The following is a 5877-nucleotide window of genomic DNA, read 5'->3' as shown; positions in this document are numbered from 1 at the left end:
GTTGTTTGAATTTAGAATTTTCCCACACAGGCCCACATGTTAAAGGTCTGATCCCCACGGTTATGCGCTCACACAGTGATGTGAACTGTTAGGAAGTGGTGCCTAGTTCCACATAAAGTGGCCCACACCTTTGACGTCAGCACTTAGGAGGCAGAGGCGGGTGGATCTCTATGAGTTCAGGGCCATGCTGATCTACATAAAAAGTTCCAAGCCAGGCAAGGCTACACAGTAAGACCCTGTCTTAAAAACACAACAACCAAAGTGGGTCCCAGAGGAGGTTTGAGGTCATTGGAGGTGTTCCCTTGAAGGATTATGGATCCTAGTAGGAGGTTTGAGGTCATTGGAGGTGTTAGGATCACAGGTCACTGGTCTGTCTTTTGTATTTTCACTATAAGATAAATGGCATCCTCTGTCAAGCTCTTGCCACTGTGTGCTGCTTGATCACAGGTCGAGAAGCTGTGGGGCTAACCTACTGCTTGCACTGGAACCCTTAAAGCTATGACGCTCTTAGGTAACAGGCATAGATTAGTTGCAAGACTGCTGGCCTCGCCAACAAGGAGCCCTGGATGCCAAGTTCAGCACTGAGTGAAACTAGGTGCCCTGATGTACGCCTGCGGACTAGAGGAAAGAGGAGCAGACGCTCAAGGTCATCCTTAACTATGTGGTGAATTTGGGGCCAACCTGGGTTACATGGGGTCCTAATTTAAAACAAAAGAACAAAGGAACGGAGGAGGAGAGAGAGAAAAAAGAGGGGTATGGAAGGAAGGAGAGAAGGTAGGGGGGAGATGAAAAGGAAAATGATAAAAGTTAATGCCGGCTAAATTATTCTGGAAGAGGGAAGCTCAATTGAGAAAATACCCTCACCAGGCTGGCAAGATTGTGTTGCATTATCATGACTGATGACCCGTACAGATGGGCTCATCTATCAGGTATGGTGCCACCCCTGGACGGTGGTCCTAAATGATGTACAAGAAAACAAGTTGAGCAAACCTCAAGGAGCAAGCCAGTAAGAAGCACTCCTCTGGGACTTTTGCCTCAGTTCCTGTCTTGACTCTCATCCTTAACTTCCCTCTGAAGTACACTATGTTGTGGAATTGTGAGTGAAATAAGTCCTTTCCTACCAAAGTCCTTTATGGTCATTGTGTTTTATCATGGCAATAGAAACGCTAGTAAGATCACCCTGTCTGATTTGGAATTATGCATACCCCCCTTTGTCATATTGTATTTGGCAGCCCACTTCTGTCACCTGCACACACTGCACACACACACACACACACACACACACACACACACACACACACCTTTTCCTCTAGGCTATGCACCCAGCAAACCCAGAACCACCTCAGCTCCCCTTTTTCTTTCTTTTTCTAGTTTCTTCTTTTTATTAAATTATACACGACTACTTCTCTTCTGGTTTGTTGAAGCAGTAAGTCAGACAACACCTGCCACAGCAATGCCTCTCAAATTGGCTGCCCATGAAAACTCCAGCACCACATTCATCAGAAGGACATTCTTGACGAAGTCGGCTGATTTTGCCATTTTCCTCCACCTTATGGTATTTGAGCACAGCCAACTTAATCTACTTTCTCTTATGCTTGTTCTTCTTGGGAGTGGTGTGAGGCTTCTTCTTCCTTGTCTTAGCACCATCACGAAGTCTCAACACAAGATGAAGAGTGGACTCCTTTTGAATGCTGTAGTCAAAGTACGGTCATCTTCCAGCTGCTTACCAGCAAAGATCAACCTCTGCTGACCGGAAGGAATTCCTTCCTTATCCTGGATCTTGGTATTTACATTTTCTATAGTCTGAGGGCTCAACCTCGATGGTTTTCCCCGTAAACGCCTTCACAAAAATCTGCATTGTGGCAACAGCACCACTCACGATTGCGGATCAGAAAGGAACTCCCCACTTTCACTGGGCTACGTGCACTCCCATTGTTGAACAATTTTATATTCCCAGACCCTCTGTAACAATAAAATACAATTTCTATTCAAATATTTCCAATATATCTGGGTGTAAAGTGAAACCAATGCAGCCTAAACTGGTTTGGGGTTTATGCGCAGTAAGGAAACTATGTTTCCTAGTAATCTTTTAGGGATAACCCTCTATTAACTGTCTCATGCCTATGTAAAATTTCATGAGAATATGATTAAAATCAGATAAATTATGGAATGAGATATGTGCACTAGAGAAGGAATTATAAGGCCCAATCTATCAATTAAATATCTATCAATAAAAAGAGAGAACTGGTCAAATTGAGACCCATAGTAATCAACTCCTCCTCTTGATTCTCACAAAAGGAAGTCCTGATAAGTGGGGGTTCTTGAGTATGTTCACTCAAGGATGTGACCCATGATCAATCTGGACAGTGTGCCCCTCTTTAGTATGTACTATTGCTTAGCTCAAGATAAAATTATTTTGCTTCTTCTTCTTTTTTTTTTTTTTTTTTTTTTTTTTTTTTTTTTTTTTTTTTTTTTTTTGCTTCTTTTGTAAATCTGTGTGAGCCATGATTTTCGGTGCAGGACAGCAAGAACCTAGAAACACTTGGTCCAGCCTCTACTATATGAAAAGAAGAGAGGAGAGGAGAGGATAGGGAAAGGAGAGGGGAGGAGAAGAGAGTAGAGGAGAGGATGGGGAGAGGAGAGGATGGGGAGAGGAGAAGAGAGAGGAGGGGAGGATGGGGAGAGGAGAGGAGAGGAGAGGGGAGGAGAAGAGAGGAGAGGAGAGGATGGAGAAAGGAGAGGAGAGGATGAGGATAGGAGAGAAAGGAAGAGCAGATTGGAGGAGGAGATGAGTAAAAGGGAACAGGAGGGAAGGAAAGAGAAGGGGAGGAAAGGGAAAAGGAGGGAAGAGGAGAAGAAGAGTATGACGTATTTTCTAGCATCGGAGCCTCATTTTCTCCTTGTCTAGCTTAGACTGATCTTGAATTTTCCCTATGGATGTGGACAGATCTGGTCTATTCTTTTTTCTCCCGTTTTCCTCTGAGTCATTAACTGATGTCCCTACAGCCCACTTCAGTTATGCTCAGGTGAAGCAAAGATTAGAAACAAAGAGAAAAGCTGCACTCTTTTTTTCCTTTCTGTTACTAGTAGATACAAGCATCCCCCAAACTAATCATTTCATTCGTTTACATCTCAAATGATATCCCACTTCCAATTACCCTTCCACAAGGCCCCTATCCCACAACCTCCCTCTTCTCCCTTTTGCCTTCATGAAGGTGCTCCTCCACCTACCCACCCTCTCCTGCCCAGTGTTGATGCTTCTGAGTAGCAGACTTTTCTGCAAACAGCGCTTTCTGATGCAGGTGTTACATGTGACCCACCGAGCAGCTGATTCTTGGTTTTCTGGTCATTCTTCCCCCACATTCTTGGGTTGCAACATCAATCTGTTTAACCAGAACACTTAGACTGGGCTCTCGAAGGGCCACTCCGACTGTGGAGATTTCTTACTCAGTTCTTTGAGAACTGGGTCTCTCGGAGCTTGGCAGTTGAGACCATTTCCACTTCTGTCCTTCTCTGGTCCTCCACAATCACCACCAGGGACCCTATGGTGATCGAATGTACGAGGAATAAAGACCCCACACTTCATACTAAGAGCACTGGAGACTCGGAGTAGCTATAGTGAGAGAGTGTATTCTAAGACCATGAAGAAACGGGCCTAATGTGGCAGGTGTGCTTATTAAGTGTAGAGAACAGTTCAGCCCCAGGGCAGCGCCTTCTTCCCTATCCTTTGTGACTGAGTAATAAGGACAGTCTTACAGAGCGTCTGGGACTTATCTTTCCGTTTGCCACTTATGCTACCTCACCCCTCCCTCCCCCAACAAAAACCATGTTCAGGTTCATCTCTGTATCTTACTTTCTATTTGTTTTAAAATTGTCAAATGCATAATCTTGTCATGTCTTCAGGTTGTTAAGCAAGTTTGGCCATTAGTAATTTTCTGCTGTAAATTTTTCGGGGTGTGGCTTGGCAGTTTGGGAGGGTTGGGAATCAGCTAGACTTTACCAGAGGATTCTGTTTGTCTGTGTTTGGACCTAAGCTGGCTCAGGGTACTTTTGAAAATGAGCCACAGATTTATTTCCTATAGAAGGACCTAATCTTTCTGCTCCAACTGACCCATAATTCCCCAGGATAGAAATCTTCTCTCTGGAACATCTTGTCCCCGCCCTGCACAGAGTCACCTCAAAGCAAGGGCTAAGGACTCGGGTGTTGATCTCTGCCTTGGCCAGTTATCCCAGTGTCTAGAGTGATGGTGGGAAGCTCAGTCTTGGGGGGAAGAAGCACCCACTTTAAGGTTCATTCTCCCTTGTAACAACTGGACGTTTCAGTGGGTCTATTTTCCATCTCTTCTACTGAATTTAAAAATCATAGGCTGAGCAGATGGCTCAGGCAAATAGAATGGACATGAATTTGGATGCCCAGCATCCCTGTAGAAAGCCTGGTATGGTGGTACATGTCTATAATCTTGCCACTAGGGAGGCAGAGGCAGGGGAATTCTTAGGACTTCCTGCTGTCCAGTCTAGTCCCATCAGTGAACTCTAAGTTCAGTGAGAGATCTCATTTGAAAAAGCAAGGCGGAAACTTCTGGCCTCCACATGCAGGTATACCGTGTACATATACACCCATGTGTACACACGCCTGGATATACATGTACATACACAAGAACACATATATACGATTTCAGCTATCATTTATTAATTTCTGACCCCCTTTTAAGTTTTTTACCTGATGATATATCTATAATTAGAATGTCTATAATTAGATAATTATAGTATAATAGACTTTTAAAATGAAAAAGCATCCTGATTCACTCAGAGTCTCTAGGCTTTTAACTATCTGATTTCTTTTTCTTAATATGTGGGCTAAAGAAAGGCTATAGGCTAAAACTGAAGGTTTTATTTTGCTATGAATGCATAGTATGAAAATTTTATGTGGTTTTCTAGTTCCTTCGTTTGGAATGTAGGGCTATGACTTTCTAGATGCTGAACCTCAACCCAAATTCCAAGTTTATTAAAACTTCATTTGAACCTTGTGTGGTGACACATGCCTGTCATTCCAGAGGCTGGAAGACATAGTCAATTCAAGGCTAGTGAGACTCTGTCTCAAAACAGAAAAGAAAAGAAAACCTTACTTAAAAGCTTATTTATTATATTATAATTACATAATTATAGATAGCCATCAATTGTGGATATATTACTAATTAAATAATTTTAAAAGGGCTCAGAAATTAATGAATTGTTATCTGATATTCTTTAATTAAATGGAAGAGTTAGAAAATAAGGCCATGGAAATAAATGTTCAGGAGGTCAGACATACTTACAGAAGATAGTAGGGGAGATTTAAAAAAATAATAAGTGTACTGGCTGAAAAGATGTGCAAATGCCATGTATAAGGGTGAAAAAAATATCCACTTCAAAGTCTGCTATTATGAAAGATGCTAAAGATGCTGGGTGCAGAGGAGTGAAGATAGAGGGAGAATTGCTTAACACATAATACAACACTGTATGAAGACACAAAGGTGCTAATATTTTCTGCAGAAACAAAATAAAAGTTCATGTGACAAAGCAATAATGGTAATCAGGAGGAATGATCTCTCAAAAGAAATGCATGAATGTAAACTATGGAACGACAGATTTAAATAGGTCAGGAGTCATGAGAGATATGTTAGCACAAGATACTTAATGTCCTTCTTGGGACTCAGCACAAGTGCATATGCCTGCACTTGTCCATACATTCACACACACACACACACACACACACACACACACACACACACACACACACGAGAGAGAGAGAGAGAGAGAGAGAGAGAGAGAGAGAGAGAGAGGGAGGGGAGGAGAGGGGAGGGAGGAAGGGAGGGAGGGAGGGGGGAGAAAGGCAGG

At 42.8% G+C, this 5877-nt stretch overlaps 1 pseudogene across 1 annotated transcript; it reads right to left on the bottom strand.

The window, feature by feature from the left end:
- Window positions 1-1399: 1399 nt before the first annotated feature.
- LOC308421284 (ubiquitin-ribosomal protein eS31 fusion protein-like) lies at window positions 1400-1858 on the bottom strand (annotated as a pseudogene). Its single transcript has one exon. The product of its transcript is annotated as a ubiquitin-ribosomal protein eS31 fusion protein-like (transcript).
- Between the last annotated feature and the right edge of the window lie 4019 nt (window positions 1859-5877).

Source organism: Micromys minutus (assembly GCF_963924665.1).
Source record: "Micromys minutus genome assembly, chromosome: 6".
In the NCBI taxonomy this organism is placed as follows: domain Eukaryota; kingdom Metazoa; phylum Chordata; class Mammalia; order Rodentia; family Muridae; genus Micromys; species Micromys minutus.
Note: the sequence above shows the minus strand (reverse complement) of the source record. Positions and strands in the feature narration are given on the sequence as shown.